The following is a 14,574-nucleotide window of genomic DNA, read 5'->3' on the forward strand; positions in this document are numbered from 1 at the left end:
TCATCTGTATATGTGGTCTAGCTCACCCCATGAGCATCTAGAGAATCTAGACAATCGGGCCGAGTCTAATTCGTAGCTATCAGGGAAATGAAACTCAAAACCACAAGGTGGGAATTCCTGCTGTGCCCCATTGCAGGGGGCTAAAAATCCAACTGCAGCAGCTTGGGTCACTGTGGAGAGGCAGGTTCAATTCCCAGCCTGGCAGAGTGGATGAAAGGATCTAGCATGGCCATAGCTGTGGTGTAGGTTGCAGCCACAGCTCAGACTGATCCCTGCCTGGCCCAGGAACTTCTACATGTCATGGGTTGCAGCCAATAAAGAAAACAACAACAACAACAACAAACAATCAAGGTAATGCCACGTGGCATACACTAGGTGAGCTAGAATTAAAAAGACAGGAAAGAACAAATATTGGTGAGGCTTTAAGAAATTAGATCCCTCTCATCCTGCTGGTGGGGGAGTAAAATGGCTCATTTATTTTCAAAAAGCCTGGTACCTCTTTAAAAAGTTTAAATATAGAGAAATCAGGTGACTCCAAAATTTTACTCAGAGGTTTATACCCAAGAGGAATGAACCTACCTCCACCTCAAAACGGACACGTGAATGTTACAACAGCCTGATGTGACACAGACAAAAATTGCAAATGACCCAAATGTTCATCAATTAATAGTGGATAAATTAAATGTGGTGCAGCCATACACCACAGATTGTATGACTTTATTGATTTGACATGTTCGAAATAGGCAAATCCAGGGACAAGAAATTGAGGAGTAGTTGCCTAAGGCTGGGGTGGGACTGTTTGGTGGAAAGAGGGAGCGATCTCTGAGAATGGGGTCTCCTTTTTGGATGATTAAAATGTTCCAAAATTGATTGTGGTTTTGTTTGCATAACACCGTGAATATAGTAGAAACCATTAAATTTTACACAAAGTGGGTGAATTATATCTCAATAAAGATATTATTTTCAAGAGGCAGTTCAGAGGTAATAGAGTTTATTCTTGATTCTCTTGCCAAAACATGGAACAGTTTTCCATTTTTCTCTCTTTCCATTTTACTCTCATTGGTGTGAGTATTGACACCAGATGAGGTGTCAATAAAGTGATATGAAATGCAGTGAGCATGAAGACCCATTAAAGCATAATTACTCCTCTCTAACTTAATTTCAAAATGATAAATTAAAAATGCCCTTTTTATTGCAAGACACAGCTACAGTATTTTGCATCATGTCTGTTAGTTCTCACAAGATCTTTCAGTTTACCTGACTTCATTGAGGCATGTAAAAATCTTGAAAATTCTACCCTGTCAGCCCAAATCCTCCCTATGCTGCAACAAAATTCCATCCGAACAGTGTGTTCTGTCTTCAGCTTGGTTTCACTGGGCATCTTGAACTGCTTTCCAACATTTGAAGCCCAAGATCCACAGGCCCCTTTTAGAATTACTCTGCCCTTGATTTTTACAACCCTGTGTATCTTAGCGGAAATTGAGTCCATATGTTTTTGATTCATTTACACTTAAGTCATCAAAACACCCGTCTTTTAGGGTGATTTGATATCCGTGAAGACTTTTGAGACTTTTTGATAATTCTTTAGAGTATTAAAAAAGAAAAGAAACACGGAAGTTTTGCCTTCCCCAGAATAAACTAAAGTACTGGGGAGTTCATTTTCTAAACTTGTCCAAACAAATTTTTTCATCTCTAACAGGTAGAGGGACAGGTAAGATGCTGGCAGCATGCTTAACTAAAAGCGTTGAAGTTTTTCATGAGATACAGAATGTGTGTAATTCAGGGCCCATTTTACAGGGCTTGAGGGCTTTCAGACCTTTCTGTCCTAATGAAAAGTTCTGAGAGTATTAATTTGCATGACTGTGGATGCTGTTATTTGTCTAGATTTATGCTGCTATATTTGAACACATTATGACTTAATATTATTAAGCATTTTATTGCATTTTATTTGAAAAGTGCTCAGTAGTGATTTAACATTTATTTTCCACATGAGATGTAAATTTGCTTTTTTTACATGAGGTGTAAAAAAATTACCGTGCACTTTATATATCACTGGTTCCATAAAAGTGCTTTTTCCAATGGGTTATATTCATAGCAGGTACATTAGTGTGAGTATTGTGGAAGAAAGAAACATAGTTTAGTCTAAAAATACTTTATTTTAAAAGTTAGTGGGTTTTTCAGCTGTGCTTTTCCTAGTCAAATCGGTCTTGACCTTGATTAAATGTATATCAAAGATGCACTAAGTGACCTTCATCATCTCAAATTCTCCCTCTTTCTTCATTTTTTCCAAAATGAAATACTTAATCCTGTATTTACTTACGCTGCTCCATATGGGTTGGTTACTGCTGTCTCATCCCAAGTGTCCATTTGAGGATCAATTACACTTTTTAAGAAGGTCACTTGATCTGACAATTAATAGCCAGCTTTACACATTTTGCTTTCTATGTAGAATATATATGGAGAATTCCAAGATATTTTTCTGAAGTGTCTTCTCTAGTCTTTTCCTGCCGATTAGCATCCAGGATTTAAAGGGCTTCGGAATGTCTGTTTAACTGTTACGTAATTTCAATTCTAGGTGTAAAAGGAGCAGAAGGAGCTTCATTTCTCTTTGAGAGATTGAAGTCTACACTGTGTGCTCAAATGGATTAGACAGTTGTGAGGTTGACCTAAACTGAAATCAATCTGATTTTTCTGTAGGGTTTTCTCTGAAATGCTGTTGGAGATGCCCTCCTTAATGGGAAGGACTTTTACTACCTGAAAATTATCAATAAGTTCAACATCCACACGCATTTAACCTTTGCCCTTATCTGTGTAGGACTAGAAAATATCACAATTGTTTCTCAAAAATACATGGAAACCTTACACTCTGAATACAAAATCAATGCACCAAGATATTCTAAGATAATAATTACTTCCACCTTAAAAAATTAGGTCTTTATAACATGTATTTTTTTCATAGGATAAAATTTATGATCATAGAAATGCATGGCACTTCAAAGCTGGTATTATTTTTAGTTATAATAACTCACCAGATATCTTCCTCATGTGTTAGAATGAAGAAGCAAATCCATTATTTTGAAACTGTTAAATCCTTAAGATATATTTAGATAGGTTTCTTTGAAACAATGATTTGCAATTGTTTAATTGCTCAAGTGTAGCGAGTTTCATTATCCCATAGCATACTTATGCCATGGATATGTATTTATTTGTACTCACTGTTTTCTAGAGTACTTTTGTACCACGAAGGGCGTAAGCTTTCAGTCCCGATGATGTCATGAGTTGAGGATGAATGTCTAGATTATTTTGATCACTTTCATCTGAGTAGAATTTACAGTGTGAATCTTAAATTAAGTTGCTCAAGTTAAAAAAATAAAATGATGAACACATCTTCTTTGGGGAAGATATTTTCAGTGCACTATTTATTTCGGGTGATTAGCTGATGATGCTTCTGAATTTCCATCAAAGAAAAGTATACAATGACATTTGTCTGACAAGATTAAAATACTGTGGTCAATTTGAGAAATTTCTCACAAGATCTTCACTATTTGTCTAGGTTTGGTAAAATACATATTGATGTCATATTTACAAAATTATTTGAAAAAAATCTCATGGATCCTAGTTGGTAGAAATTTGATATTAAGGGGAATGACTTCATTTTTACTCTAAATAAACATTTCCTTCAACCCAAAGACTGGTATTTAACAATTTCTGGTTGTGCACACAGATAAATGTGAGAAAATTACCCAAAATTTATTTTTAGCTTCAAAAATTTTCAGAAACCATTCTGCCCAACTGTGTTTGAAAATATTTATCTCTGTCTTCTGATGCCATTTTTGGTTTTTTTCTCCAAACATTTATTGGTCGAATGCATACAGGATTATGTTTTGAGTGATAGCCACTCTTACTTCTGAAAACAATGAACAGTCATTCAGGAAGCCTTAATTTTAAATCTGGCTTTTCATTAATGTGTTTGAATTGCTAATGTGTATAATGAACACATATGTTCACATTCTTTATATAAATAAGTATTTATAATGAAAAACGCACATTTTATTTTATTTCAAGTGTTATCCCACTTAGAAGTACTTGAGGAATGAGTTATTATTATACAACTACATACATATTTATAAAGCCGGAAACTTTTTGTTTGAGTGTTTTTCTCAGAACCAATAGTAAATCAAAAGATTCTGTTTGCATTGTTTTCATTATGGAATATTAGAGGCAAATTAAAATAATAAAAATAATGTCTTTTCTTTACCCCAGCCATTTAAGTTCATATTGAAGGGCTTATCTAATAATGAAATCTTAAACTGCTTTGTAGAAATAAGCTTTTCTATTCTGATAGCTTTACTTCTTGCTGCCCTGCCTATAGAAATGGATCCATATTTTCTGTGAGCTATTTGCAAATGTGCAAGCCATCTGCAGCAGAATGATTAGTGGAGTGCAGGAATACATACCCTGTCTTTGGTCCCTATTGGCCATTTATTTCTGTTTTATTGTTTTAATTATAAAGACCAATCTTCACGGTGTCTGTTATATGGCATTAGTATGTTAAAAGGTAGCCTCAAATATTCATGGATTTTTAAATTGCTCTGTAATTTAGAGAGAGATTAATCTGAGATGAATTTGGGGAATCAGTGTTGTTGGGAGAGTCTGTGCTACAAAGCAGTGCTCAAACTGGAAGTTACATTTCAATGTTAACTGACTGTTACATGACAAGTAAACAAGTTTAATTGTGTTATTCACCTCATTGACTTTAATGAGTCAATAATAGATGTAATAGGCACCTCAGGACCAGATGGCATAGGGTAGAAAGTCCCCACAAATACCATTTTTTCATCTCAAGTATCTGATAAATATGTTAACTTCCTGCGTTATGGCAATTGTTGAAATGTCTTAGCAGCTGGTCAGTTACCCTACACTGCAGGGGCCATCGTTACTGTTTATAGCTCAAGTCTCAGCTTTGCATGCGTAGAGACAGTAAGAGTGAAAAAACCCCTCTTTCTGAACTGTCATACACTGTCCTAATTGAATAACTGTATAAAACTATCTCATTCAGTTAAGCCAAAATTCCATGAATAACTCTAAAAGGAATTATATACTCAATCCAAAATTTTAGAAGAGCCTTCCTAAATATTAAAGTGTCAATTTCACCAGCATATTATTCATTTGTTATTTCTTCATTATTTTGCCTGTCCCTTTGTCCCTTGCCTTGCACGCACACACACTCACATGCCTATGGAGTATAACTTGATGTTACTTGGTAAAGTGACAGTGGCATTTATTGTGGAAGATACCGTCTTTAACTTACAGGAGAAGCTTTGTTTTTAACCTTTATATCTTCCACTTGCTTTATTAAAGTTACTTACAGCGGGTTTTCTTTTCATTTGCTTAATAAAATTTTTCTTTTTAAAATAAATCCAAAGGTGTTTTCTTCATATGATATCTAAAAGCTCATTCTCAAGTTAATGTCACTGTTGTTTCGGTGACCAAAGCAAAGTTTTCAATAGCTTCATGTGCTATGATGTTCTTGGAAAGCCAAACCAATATTTGCCTTGTCAATTTCATACTACATAAAAAGTGGATTCCCATTTCTTCTGATTGTACTTGAGAACCAAGAATTGACACGAAACCATATTCAGGAATTTGTAGCACATTGAAAATTACCGAGTTAATATGAAAAAGACTTAGTAAACTTTCTCAAGCTTAACTTCATCACTGAAAATTGAGCCATCTTCCCATGTATTTAACACTTAAAAGTGCAGTTGCAGCACAGCGCCATATGCTGTGCAGGATACTTTATACTTGAGCTGGATTTGATGTCAGGGTATCAATAGCTGCTGCACTGCTGACCTAAGTAAGAGCATGTTTGCAGATTTGGGGGTGCAAAAATGCCTTTATAGTAGTTGCTATTCTCTTTCTTGATGAATAGGACTTTTATTTACTTGGTTATGGTAGATCAAAGGCATTTTTTCTCTAATCTGTTTTTTTTTTTTCTGAAGAAGAGACTATTTTTCATAATTTGCAGTTTCGCATTTGGTCCTAGAGAAAGAAATAACAGAGAGATGATTCGGGAAAAGTCTCTTATTTAGAAAAGTGAGAACACATTGAGTGATCTTTTAAAACCCATAGGAGTATCTTGAGAAGCTTCTAAGATCTAACATGACAGAATCATGTTTGTAGGCTTTAAATCCTCTAGGAGAACCTGATGATTCTGAAGAATGATGTGGAGGCTTTAGGAAGCCAAGTAGAATTGGATAGTTCTCTGGTATTGTAAGATGAAAATATAAGTTAAGGATGCACCAAATAGTGAGCAATCCAACAAACCAACCCAAATTTAGTTTGTGTTCCTAAGAAAGCTGTATAATACAAATAAGGGGAATGAGATATAGAGCCCCTTTTGTGATGGCTGAGACCCCACTCTTGCTTGAAATAATCTAACATTGAACTGCTAGTGTCCCTAGACTCCTGACAGGCGAAAAAAATCTTTCTGAAAGAAAATAAAACATTTCCTTATATGCCAAACTATTTCTTACTTTTGTATTTATAATACACTCTACTAGGCAAATAAGAGACAACTTTCTTTAAAGAGAATAAAACAGAGCAAGTCAAGATAGGTAATGGACATACTACGAACATTTTAAAATAACTATGTTTTATAATTTAAGAAATAACATATCCAATTAAGGCTTTCTGTAGATAGTTAGAAGATATATAAAAAGAACAAATTGGAAATAATAATGAAATGAATGCAAATAGAACATAATAGCAGTGGAAGAGACACAACTAAAGAGCAAATGAGTGAACTAGACTAGCTGGAAAATATTTCTCCTCCGAAAGAACAGACCAAGAAAGAGAAAGTATAAAAAGATGTTAGAGACACAGGGAATTCATTGATAAAATTTAATTATACATATAACTGAAACTATCAAATGCAACAAAAAGATAATAGAATAGAGAGTATTTTTAAAAAAATGATAAATAATTTTCAAAAGTAATGAATTATGAGGACATTATTTTAAAACCACTACAATCTCCAAACGGAAACACACACACACACACACACAACACATACAAACACAAACAGGACATCATAATACTACTGCTGAAAACCAGGGATTATGACAAAAGTCTTAAAAGCATATGTAGGTGTTCCATTGTGGCTCAGTGAGTTAAGGACTTGACATTGTCTCTGTGAGGATGCAGGTTCAATCCCTGGCCTCGGTTTCAGTGGGTTAAGGGTCTGGTGTAGCCACAAGCTGTGGTGTAGGTCACAGATGTGGTTTGGATTCCACATTGCTGTGGCTGTGGTGCAGGCCAGCGGCTACAGCTCTGATTCAACCCCTAGCCTGGGAACTTCCATATGCCATGGGTACAGCCCTAAAAAGACAAAAAAAAATATATATATATATATATATATATATGTATATATAATGTGTATATATATATAAATCATTACCAGTAGAACATACAAAAAGATTCAAAGAGCCATAATATTTAATGTTTGCATCATTCTAGGATGCAAAAAGACTGAGCCAGTCTGCTCTGTATCTCTTTGAGCATGCTCTCCTTTCTTCTTCCTAAGAGGCAACTAGACACGAAGACTAGGTCCTTGGTTTGGGGGACAAAGGGACTCTCGGTTACATCCTCTCTCTCCTTTTCCATTGATTCTTTCATTCTATCTCTAGAACCTCTCCTCACCACTCCCTTTCTCTGTCTTCCTGGGAATAAATGACAATTTGGGTTTGATGTTAGAGATATTTTAGCTACTTTGGCTCAAATCCTAATTATCTCAGTTAAAAAAAATTCCACATAGGTCGGGATTTGGGACAGAAGACTAATGCTCTTATCTTATATATTCTGCATACATTCTATCCTTGAGGGACAGGAAGAGAAAACGTCATGACAAAGGCCCGAATACAGATACACCTGTTTCCTTCCTACACATACCATACTTCCATTGCAGTACTGTAGTTAGACTTGTAGATAGTGATTTCCCTTCCTCTATGCCAAGCTCAAATTTGAAGAGCAATCTCCCAACACAGAATACTTGCACCCCTGTGTTCACTGAAGTACTATTCACAGTAGCCAAGACATGGAAACAACCTAAATGACCATCAACAAATGAATGGATTAAGAAGATGAGGTTCAGGTGCACAGGGGAATACTCCTCAGCCATAAAAACTGAAATAATGAAATTTGCAGCAACATAGATGCAACTAGAGATTCTCATACTAAGTGAAGTAAGTCAGAAAGAGATACAGAAATACCATATGATACCACTTAATGTGGAATATAAAATATGGCATTAATGCACCTATCTACAAAACAGGAAAAGACTCACATATGGAGAATAGACTTGTGGCTGCCAAGGGGGAGGGTGGAGGGAGTGGGATAGACAGGGAGTTTGGGGTTAGTAGATGCAAACTATTACATTTAGAATGAATATGCAATGAGATCCTGCTGTATAACACAGGGAACCATAACCAGTCCCTTATGATAGAAAATAATGGAAGATAGTATGAGAAAAATTTTATATATCTTTATATCTATATATACACACACAAGTATGAATGACTGGGTCACTATGCTGTACAGAAGAAATTGGCATGATGTTGTAAATCAACTATAGTTTTAAAAAGTAAAAATAAACATTTTTCCTAATTCTAGATGTAAACAAAAAAATCTTTAAAATAATTGAATGAATCTATTGCCCATATATCAGCTGACTACTTTAAAACTGGTAATCAAAAAAATCTAAGCAACTGCATGTAGTAATGAACCCTAAAGTCTAACATCAATTAAAGTCTGACGGTCTGAGAGAATAGCATTCCCTCTATGCATTAATTCATTTCTTAATGTGCATCGTGTCATCTCTTTCCTGAAATAAGCACTTTTCAAATGACCTTTGAATTGACATTCCAGGATCTCTGGATATCTTCCTTTCAAAGTTCCCCTTCCAGCTAACATTACTGGTGATAGAATCTATAAACTCCATACACTTGACAAGATGAGAGAATGTCTTTTCTCTTGAGAACGGATGCTTATTCCTCTAGTTTGTGTTACACTCTGAATGAACCTATTCTGTACATAGGACAATCCAGACACATGTTTGTGTGGAATACAGTGTCCTATAGTCACTTTCCCATTTGGCATGTCTTTAAAATATAATATGTTAGGGACCTTAAAATGGTTGAAAATATTCTTTTTTAGCATTTATAGGAAATAGGAATAGTAAAGTACAGAGAAAGATATATTTATATAATGGGAAATGCTTCAGGTACGTAAAAGTAATGTGGTGTCCTACCAGGGCCATCGCATAGAGCTCAATAAAACTAGATGGTGTCATTTTAGAATGAGAGTAATCTCTGAAGAAAGGTAAGTAGAAAACAAAATGAAAACTCCAAAATAAAGTTCTGTATGACAATGTGCAATTTGCATGGAACACTCTTTTCAATGGAATCATTACGCCATCATTACTTAGTTATGGGAGTAAATGGGAAGAAAAGAGGTGAAAATAAAATTGTGAGTTCCTACATTCTTTTAGGGGAATGTTGAACTCCATTCAAGGAAAAAATAAATAAACCGTAGCCTGAATGAGTTTCCATTGTAAGCTCCTGTCTACAAAAGAAATAAGATAAAAATGAAAAACATAATTTCCTACCACATTAAAACTTGTAATTCTTTTATAGCTACAAATTTATCCAGGACAGGGAACTCTGTGAAGGAAAAGCATTAAGCAGTAACTATTTTTTTCCACATTCACATGTATAAAATTAATAATATAATATTTATTGCAAGTTATGATTAAAAAAACCAATGCTCACACTTATACTGCTAACATTATAATCTACTCCGTTCCATAAGGACACTGTCAAAGAAAATAAAGCCATCTTAGCCCTTGAAAAACTTATATTCTTAAGTGTCATAAACAATTCATGCACATATGAATTTAAAGAATAGTCAACTACACTTTACAACTATCCACATACATAAAAGTATATTAAACAATTCTCTAAATGATCTGAATATTAGTTTCAAAAGCATTTGTGCAAGTAAGCCTCACAAAAGCACATGTATATTAAGATGGGAACTTAAAGAAGAGAAGCACACAGCTTGGTAGAGAAAGAGAGAGATGTTTCAGATGGAGCACGTGATTACCTAATTGCTCAGTGCAGATAGAAAGTGAGCGATGGGTCCAAACTAGAATTAAAGTCTACCTTTCTCTTTTCTCAGACACAAACGCCCCCTTTTTAGAAAATAAATTCGTTGATGCAAGTTTCATAGATCAATTATTTTGTACTTTTCTTAACACTGCTAATATTAGGTTAGGACCCACCACGTAAATAGAATGAGGAATTAAACCCTGAAGTTATTTAAATAGGAAAAATATGTACTACACACAAGAACTCTATGGAAATTGGATGATTAGGTTGAAAAGCAGAGCTGTGGAAAAGATGGGCTCTGGGTCCACCAAATATGATTTCAGATCCTGATACTTCACTTAGTAGCTATTGTCTTCTAGACAAGTTAGTAGTTCACCTCTCTGCCTCAGGTTCTCATTTGTGAAATAGAGACCGTGCCAGAGTCCAGAAAATTCTAGACAATTTGGATAGGTGCTATTTTAACTAAAGCACTTGCCATTTTCCATTCATGCATGCATACTAAAGAGGAATCCCTCCCATTGGACTCGCATGGTTTTTATAATACTGGCTTAATTGAATGCTCATGAATTCTAGTAAGTATATGGCTCTGAGCAAGGAAACCATTCTCTCTATGTATAGCTAGGTCACTGAATTCTAAAACTATTGACTTGCCACATAATTTACTCTCTCTATATTAGCATGACTTCACCATTCCTGCAAATGCCAGCCCAGGCAAACAGTTTGATTGTTCATTCTAAGAAGGATCCATCACCTCTTCAGTAGGAAGCACTGAGAGTTTGTGCCCTAAGGTTCTTTAAATCTCTTGCTGCAAAATCCTTAGCTCTGTACTTACTCAACCTTTCCCCTCCATCCCCACCAAGATGGCCAAACTCAGCAGGTGTGAGAGATAATATATGGGGAGGATGCAGAAAGTGAAATGGTGACGATTGTAGGAGTTCTTTGTTTGAGAGGTATTCATGCAGCTTTGTGACAGCACAGCCCAATTTTCCAGTCTTAACATATTTTGAATAAAATGGTATTGATGTAGAGCTTTGCTGAGACTTCTTTGGAGATGTATTAAAAGGCAGGTCTCTTTTTAGGATTAGGAACAATTTTATATAAGACTATTTCCTAAGACTTAAAAAATACAATGTTCTACACTTAGCCAAAGATAGAAGATGGATTTGTGTGACTGGGGGGCATTTGGTTGGGCTTGAGAAATTTGCAGGAAGGAAGTGCTTTTAAAAGTGTGAAAAAAAATTCACCATTAGGGTGATGGCACAGGAGGATCTGCCATGAGACTCACGGTGCCTGGGATGCTAACACCAGCAAAATTTCAAAGCTGCCTAGAGGGCAATTTTGGTTTTGAATCATTCTATTCCTCCCATATGAATCTCCGCTTTAAACCCAAAACTTTCACACAGGAAACCCAACATTTATAATATCCATTTTTGCGCCTTTTATTGCATTTTGAGGGAGCATTACCTCAGTTTATGTCGATTTATATAGAACATTAAATGCTGTAAATTACCATAAAGTGAAACAACACATCACACGGTGATGTCGGAACCATAAATCATGACTAGTTCCTGCTGCAAACAGATGTTCTTATTTTTAGACCCATGTCAAGATTCATTTTGTTCTTCCAGATTGTTGAGCCAAACTTTAAATTTTCTTGTTATCAAAATGAACTATAATATTCGCACTGTCATTTAAAAGCCAAGCAAAAATGAGTTGGTCGGGCATTCAAGGTAAATCCAATTGCACACATCACTCTTCCACGATGGGCTTCAAATACGTCAGAATTTAAACCCGCAGAAGACTAAGCTGTGATAGACTTTAAATGACGATCTTATTCGGCATCATTAAGTAAAGATGACATTTTCACTTGTGTCGAAAGATCATTAGATGAGATTTAAGCAGTGATAGTTTTGCCAGAGGTGTCACAGTTTATGGTCGCAAAATCTGGCTTGGTGTCTCTTTATCTTATGGACGGTATGTCATTGATCAGAAAAGAGTCACTAGAGAATCAGATGTTTATGTCCATGTTTGCTGTTTTCTCCTTAAATTCATCAGGCTGTTCTCACCATCCCTTCTCCTGCCATTTTTTTCTCAGAAAGTTGGTACTTCATTTATATGACTCACTGTCAAAGGCAGTAACTGGCAGATCTTCAAATAGGTAAAGATGGTATGCTTCGAGGCAAGGACTGGGTAAGTGAGGGAGGTGTATTGCAAAAATATCAAAGGTGTTTGTCTAGGGATCCATCTGAGGATGGGCAGAAATCCACACCAGTGTGATGAAGGGAAATCAAAGGAACTGTTGAGCCAGGAAAATGTGCCCGACCCCTGTAATGCCAAATCAAAGAAGTGAATTTCACTTGTAAGAAGCCAAACATCTGTTGCAAAAAATAATCAATTTGTGGACAACACAGAACTAAATTGGGATATTTGGGGTTTTCTTTTTTCTATTGCCATGGTGATGAGTGTGAGATTCAGTGGAGTATGTTTGAAAGAGACTAAGTATTTAAGTCATGATTAACTCTAGTAGAAAGATAATGTTCAAAATGCTATTCAGCCATTGATTCAATAATGTGATTGTTATGTGTTCAGGCTAATAACTGCTCTGACATAATTTATATCGGAGTTTGTGAAGTAAAAACTATGAAAAAGTACATCTTTCAATTGACAAACTTACGGTCAGAAATTTCGTTTTTATATGTAAATATGAGTTTCAAAACATTTTGTGAAAATCTTTCCATTCTTTAACATTTTTTTCTTTTTAGGGCTACACCCTGTGGCATATGGAAATTCCCAGGCCAGGGTCGAATCAGAGCTGAGTGCCAGCCTACGCCACACCCACAGAAACACCAGATCCAAGCCACATCTGTGAACCACCCCACGGCTCACTGCAACGCCAGGTCCTTCACCCGATGAGCAAGGCCAGGGATCAAACCTGGATCCTCATGGAGAGTAGTCGGTTTCATTACCACTGAGCAACAACAGGAACCCAGCCCTCTTCTTTCACTTTTGAATTCATTCTATCCTTTCTGCTTCTACGTGCATCTACTTTCCTGCTTGCTTTCTCTAATTCGTCTCTTCCCCGCTCTCTTTCCAACTCAATAATTTCTCTTTCTCTGTTTTCTTATATGCAAGGTAATCCTTTCATATACTTTCCCGATATTAGAGTTAAAGACGGAAGCATTTTCCTCTACCTGTACACCAAAATAAGGAAAAAATACTTTACAGGATAATTCTTGAAATTTACAAACTGAAGATCAGGGCCAAATACCTAACAAGAGGGATTAGGACAAAGGATGCATCAAACCTTTGTCATCAGAAAGCCACACTGCAACTTTTAGGACCCCATACGACAAAGGAAACTTTTGAATTTCAAAGACATCAGTCATTATTAGAATGAATATTAGTAATAATTGCTCATATAAATTATTATTTTTCACTGAATACGCCCTGAGTTAATATGAATCACAGAAAAATGTAATCCTATTTTAGAAATAATGAAAGACCTTATTCAATTTAACTTGCCCACTGTGTGAAAATCTTGAAATTTATGTTAGCAACAATTAAACAAAACAATCCATCAAGAGTCCATTTGAATATTATTTTGCTTCTATTACCATTGGAAATTATTTCAAAGAAACTTACAGGAAGTGTATCTGCATCATCTTGAAATAAAACATGTTTACAAGTGAAGTACTCCTAGAATCATTAATTATTTCAGCTTAACCTGTTGAAATGTGTTCCTAAAATACCTGGGAACATTGCAGCACAACAGTTAGTGAAAGAGTGATTGCACTTCCCAATGTAACTTAATTATAGCCAGGAAGTACTTTTAATCTTGTGATTCTTTCTAAGTTGTGTTTGCATAAAGGATTCAAGTTTTTTTAAAAAGAAATTATTATTTACTTGCAGAAAATGTCAAGCCTTGCATTTAAAAAAAATAGTAAATGTATTAATTATACAAGGAGCAACTCAGAAGTTGATCCAAAAATGATAAAATAGGAGTTCTCTTGCGGTGCAGTGGGTTAAGGATCTAGTGTTTTCGCTGCAGTGGCTTTGGTCACTGCTGTGGCAAGAGTTTGATCCCTGGCCCAGCAATTTTGCATGATGTGGGTGTGGCCCCCCCAAAAAGGATAAAATAAAATACTGAAGAGTATGATTTTCCTTACTTTTACAAAAAAAAAAAATGCTCCCCCCACCAATGAGTGTTGAGTTCTCCACATTGTGGCAACTTCTTTTCATGCTTTGTTGTGTTTGCATGAAATTTACCACTGTATCAGAAAACATGCAAGTTCTCATTGTTGCTTCCATAAAGATAAACTTGATTAAAAAAATACACAATTTGACACAATCAATTATGTCCAAGAATGTGTACCAAAAATATATTTGTTATATGAATATTAAATAAGAA

The sequence above is a fragment of the Phacochoerus africanus genome, chromosome 13, assembly GCF_016906955.1.
Source record: "Phacochoerus africanus isolate WHEZ1 chromosome 13, ROS_Pafr_v1, whole genome shotgun sequence".
NCBI lineage: Eukaryota > Metazoa > Chordata > Mammalia > Artiodactyla > Suidae > Phacochoerus > Phacochoerus africanus.